We start from the raw sequence: 6,140 nt of genomic DNA, 5'->3' as shown, positions 1-6,140 counted from the left end.
GGGGGACTGACTTGGAAGGGTTGTAGTGATGATTAATAACGTATACCAGGTGCAGGGCACAAAGCCAGGCTTCCCATGAGTGAGAATGAACTTCAGCCCCTTCCCTGGCCCCCTCTGTTCCTGAACTCTGCCTTTGTCCCTCTAGAGCCTTGGGGGACCCCCAAAACTGACTCTCCACAGCACTTGCCTCCTCTGTATTTCCCTGGTTCCAATCCCACTTTTCCTACTTGGTATGCCCCAAGCACAAGTCCCCACTTGTGCTTTCATTTTTCATGTATCAGGCCTTTATTTATGCCAACCTTCAAGTCACATCCAGCTTCGACAATAATAACCTTAATAATAGCAACGTATGCTGTGTTTACTAACTGCCAGGTGCCCTTCTTCTTTTTTTTTTTTTTTTTTAAGATTTATTTATTTGATAGAGATAGAGACAGCCAGCGAGAGAGGGAACACAAGCAGGGGGAGTGGGAGAGGAAGAAGCAGGCTCCCAGCGGAGGAGCCTGATGTGGGACTCGATCCCAGAACGCCGGGATCACGCCCTCAGCTGAAGGCAGATGCTTAACCACTGTGCCACCCAGGCGCCCCTGCCAGGTGCCCTTCTAAACACTTCACATATATTAATTCAGTCTGTCCTTACTACTGACCAAAGAGGTAGGCACTATTTTTACAGTTAGCAACATGCCCCAAACACACAGCTATAAGTGGTGCACCAAGGAACTGAATTTAGGCCGGCAGTCTGTTTCTTCATTGCTGCCACATGTGCCATTAGTGCCATTAGTGCCATTAGTGCCACATCCACTCAGGAGTGCCACGGCTTGACCTCAGCTGTCCTGGGAGCTCCCACTCAGCTCCTTCCATTCTCAGTGCACGCCATTCATTCCCAGCGCCGGGCCTTTACCAACGGAACACCCTCCGCCTGGAAAGCCCTTCCTCTGCAAGCTCTGGGCATCTGAATCTTACCCTTTTCATAGCCTTCGTTGCCGCTGCTCTCCTGGGTGATCACCACTGTGCCCTGGTTCACAGTGGTCTCCAGGGATGGCCAGCTGGGTGCAGATCCCAGAGCCACCACCACTTTCCAACTGGATGACCTTTGGCAGGTATGTGTCCTTTTCCTCGTGTGGAAAACAAGGTTAACAGTTTCCCATTCACATGGCTGCTGTGAGGATTACATGGACTGGAATCCATGAGCACATGAGGAAACACTCAAAAACCTCCCTTTTAGCTGACCTGTACTAACTCCTTCACCAGACTACACCCTCCTAAGAATGAACATAGGCAAACTTCTTCCGTAAAGAGCTGGAGGGTAAACATTTTCAGCTTTGTTGGCCCTATGGTCTCTCTGTCACAGCTACTCAGCTCTGCCCCTTGTGTAAAAGCAGTTCGGCACAGACAATACATACATAGATGGATGGGCATGGCTTGTGCCAATAAAACTTCACTGATGGACGCTGAAATTTGAATTTCATGTAATTTTTACACGTTACAAAATATTCGTCTTCTTTTGATTTTTCCCCTACCATTAAAAAATTTAAAGCCATTCATAGCTCACAGGCTGTACAAAAACAGGTTTTCAGGCCTGACTTGGCCCCCCAGCTAGAGTTTGCTGACCACGGCCCACGGCCATTTCTCCAGGCCCTGCCCGGATGTGAAATCTTGGATTTCACCCAGACCGGGGTCCCAGCCTACCATGGGCTCACAGTTCATGTGAGTTAAGCTGCTCTGACACCCAGAGCTTGTGATTTCTTGGTGTTCCGATCAATCCACCGATCCACGCAGAGTGCAATGCCACATCCCCCAACCAAGGTCGTTCCAAGAACTCCAGAGCCCACGCAAAGAAGGGCCTAATGTGCTCACAACAAGAACTGCCTGCCCAGGTCACCTATCCTGTTTTCTGGTCCTATAGTTTTCATTTATGTCTCCTTTTGGGGGTAGAAATAGAGGAGCAAAGTCAAGGGAAGAGGGTAGCAGGGAGCTGGCAAAAGGAAGGAGTTGTAGGGAATGGTGAATGAATCACGTTACTGTCTGCCCAAGTTCTTCCTTGGGGCTTATTTATCTCTGCTTTCGGGCTTTTCTGAAAGGTCTGGACTTTGAAGCACCAGGGATGAAGCACCAGGCTGCTAGCTTGGGCAGTGAATTCAGAATTTCACAGTTCTCTTGAGTGCCCCTTGCAGGAGGAAATTCCACAGTCATGCCCCCTCTTACGTTTGAATGACAGTAGTCAGCACTCACCCTGAAGTTCCCTAAAACTTGCCCTAAAGTTATCACCAGCATCTCTAAAATCCATTCTGGGCCTTGGAGAAAGCAGGCTAGTGGGATTTCCTCCAATTTACATAATCGTACCTCGCCACTGAATACCTGGCAGCAGAGCCTCCAGAATTCTAGTCCTTACGCATTCCCCTCCCCCTCTCATGGCTACTTCTGACCCTCTTCTGGACCTCTCCAAGAGTGTAGGGTGCCTGTAGACCCTGTGAAACAGTTCCCACTGGGGGTGGGGAGGAGGAGGGCAGAGCAATAAATGTCTGGATCCGCATCCCTTGCTAAACTGTTGTGAAGGGAAATGTCAAATATTTATCTAAGAGAAGAAATGTGTCCTAACAGAACATATTTCCTTTGAGGACAGGGTAGTGTGGAGGTAGGTGACTCTGCATAAAGCTGCTTTATATCACTGTGGATGGGTACACAGGAAAATAACTTATTTTTGCTTCAGGGAAAATCTGCCGCCCTCCCTAAATCTGGTGCACTACCCCATGGCCAGTCCATACCAGGCAGAAGTCGAAGCCTGTGGCAACACTGAAGAGGAAACTGCGTGATTATTGACATCTCCCTCCCTCCTTCAAGGGCATTCTCTTCTGATTTTCTCCTCTCCTGAGTCAAAACCTGTGCCCCGAGCCTACTAAATGTCTTGGCGTCCATGTTAAGGAACACAAGCTCCACGAGTGGCAGGGTTTGTGTTTAATTGTTTTTTTCTTGATGGTGATAAACGATTTGCTTATTCGTATGGTTTCCTCTGCCTGTAAAGTCCTTGTCTCTTGCATACCTGAGGAATTTTTATTCAAAAGCTCAGCTCACATAGCCCCTTGTCTGTACAGCTTTCTTTGCTTCCTCCAGCAGACAGACAGTTTTCATTTATGACATCACTGTATGTGCCATGCTCTGCGCCAGAGGCCTTACGTATATGAACAGTGGTAGGAGTAGCTACTATTTTATTCTCACTGAGGCCCAGAGATATCAAGTAACTGCCAATATCACACAGCTGTGAAGCTGGCAGAGCCAACCGGAATCTTGAACTGCTCAGTGTTTCCCTCTGTGCCATCTCCCTGTTCTGTGCATATTTCTACTCTTGCATCATGTTTTTATGAATCTATCTCCTCACATGAGACCAGGTTTCTTTGCAAATGGGATTCATGCAAAGATAATTCATTTCCGTATTCCCAATACCTAGAATAGTGCTTGGCACTGAGCAACCACTAATTCATCCAACAGATATTCTGAGTGGCTACAGTGTGCTAAGAAAGACTGAATTCCTGTTCTCAAGGAGCTTAAGCATACAGAGTAGCACAGGACATGGGACATACACATAAACAGATGTCTGTACTGCAAGAGAGAATATAGTATGAGAGGTGAGGGGAAATAAATGCTCTGATGATCTGGAGAAGGATGATGTGCCAGCCAGGTCTGAGAAGATGCCATTAGAGTAGGACCCTACAACACCCTTAGGACTTGAAGATGTAGGATGGGTGGAGGAGGAGCAAAGGGGGGCGGTCGGAGAAGGAAGGACAAGGGCAGATACCAGCCCAGAAGTATCTGAAGTCCAGATACCAGCTGACAATCAAAGTGACAAACACCTTCATGCCACTGAGGGAGAAAAGGGCCGTTTCAGACTGTGTAGGAACTGCTGGAAAAAGTCAGCCAGCCGTCAGATTGAGAAGAAGAACTGGTCAGGGCAGACTGTGCTCCGATGTGGGGACCAAAGTGGGTGATTGGACACAGACAATTTCCTAGCAGAATTCTGCATATCACCTTTCATTATAACAAGAACTAATGCTATTTATTGAGGACAACAGTTCTAATTCCTGTGATCACGACACATGAACTTGTCTCCATTTCGCAAGAAGAAAACCAAAGTTCAAATATCTGGCACAGGAAAAAAAAAAAAAAGCCTGAGATTTAGAGAAGATCTTGGTTCCAAGGCTCACTCTTTTTTTTTTTTTTAATGTTTTTTTTATTACATTATGTTAGTCACCATCCAGTACATCCCTGGTTTCTGATCCAAGGCTCACTCTCACTTTTCTATATCAATGTCAGAACTTTTTTGAAAAATATTAGAATTTATCAAGTGCCTAAAAGTGTTTTTATCTTTTAAACCAGTAATTCTACTTTTTGGGAGATACCTAACAAAGTAAGCATCAGCAGCTTAATGCACAAAGATGATATAAATTGTGGAAGCAGCCTAATGGTTGGTTAATAAACAGTCATTTGAAAATGATGATTACAAAAAATGTTCGGTACCATGGGAGAAATGTTTGTATCAAAAGTAGTGATGGGAAAAGAGCAGGTTATGGAAAAACAAAATCGCCTACGTGGTAAGATCTGAACAATGTTAAAAAGATACATGGGAAAAAGACTGGAAAGAAATGCAGTTGCCACTGGTTTATTCCAGCTGCTTATCCTGTATAAACTTGAAGGGTTTTGATCTTTTTCAAGAGCTGCCCTCAGTGACACCATGTCAAACCCCCTTTTCTCACTGGGTAGCTTAATGATGGATGCCATGGATTCTCAGCTACTTTCAGGAACTAGAATAGTCAGTCTCCTTCTGGTATTTAAGATTAATTTTAAATGTTTACACAACAAAAATACTCATTTTTGAAATGTCCATCTCAAGTTCCCCTTCAAAGCTCCTGCCCTGCCCCCTCCCAGGGAAGCTGGACCTGGCTATGGCTCTGGTGGTTTGAGGAAAGGGTGGGAGAACACATCCTGTCCTCTACTTCCCTGCTGGTTGCTCTCTGTAGGAGGGCTGGGGACAGGGCTAGGGAGGCCCAGGTCTTCCTACCTGATGGCCGTGGGGAAGCTGTGGTCTCTCCACTGGTTGGCTGTTGCTCTTCAAGGCTAAATGCCATCTTCCTCTGTGTGGCAACATCAAAACACTGGCTCTCTTATGCAGAACCTTTCTGAATCTCAGCTTCCTTACCTGTAAAATAGAAAGAGAACAAACTACCTTATGTAGGTGATATGGAAACAGAGTAAGATAATGTATGTGGGAGCACTGTCAACTGAAAAGCACTATGTAAACAATATTCCCTATTATTACTTTGAGGAGACTATTATTTGGAACGTCTACTATTATTTGAAATGGATACCTCCACTTAGAGATAAAAAAGGTATTTCAGTTAATAGGTAGAAACACAACTGGTGAATATTGCCTCCCCCCTCGCCCCAGCTCTTCTCCCAGTCTTCCCCAACTCAGTTAAAGAGCAACTTCATTCTTCCAGTGACGCAGGCCAAAACCTTTGCAGGTAGCTGTGGCCCTCTCGTCCTCCACAAACTACCCACATCCAATCCATCAGCAGACACTACTGACTACTTTTATTTTTTTTATTTTTATTTTTTAAAAGATTTTATTTATTTATTTGACAGAGAGACAGCCAGCGAGAGAGGGAACACAAGCAGGGGGAGTGGGAGAGGAAGAAGCAGGCTTCCCGGTGGACCAGGGAGCCCAATGCGGGGCTCGATCCCAGGACCCTGGGATCAGGCCCTGGGCCAAAGGCAGATGCTTAATGACTGAGCCACCCAGGCGCCCCTGCTGACTACTTTAAAACCAAACTTACAAGTCAATAGCTTCTTCCCACTTCTGCTACTACACTGTCCAAGCCACCTCACCTTTCTCTGGCAACTGTCCTCCAATTGGTCTTCCTTCTCTACCCTTGCTTCCCTGTGATCGACTCCACACTGCAGCCAGAGTAAGCCTTGTCAAACCTAAGTTGGTTCACATTACTTTTGCTTCCAAACCCTTCAGTGGCTTTCCATCTCACTCAAAGCAAAACCCAAAGCCCTTGCCAAGGTGTACAAGGCCCCATATGATCTGGCCGCTGGTTCCCTCTCTGACCTTGCTCCTACCACTCTCTCCTTCACTCACTTAGCCC

This window comes from Ursus americanus, chromosome 30 (assembly GCF_024610735.1).
Source record: "Ursus americanus isolate L20-20 chromosome 30, mUrsAme1.1.p, whole genome shotgun sequence".
NCBI lineage: Eukaryota > Metazoa > Chordata > Mammalia > Carnivora > Ursidae > Ursus > Ursus americanus.
Note: the sequence above shows the minus strand (reverse complement) of the source record.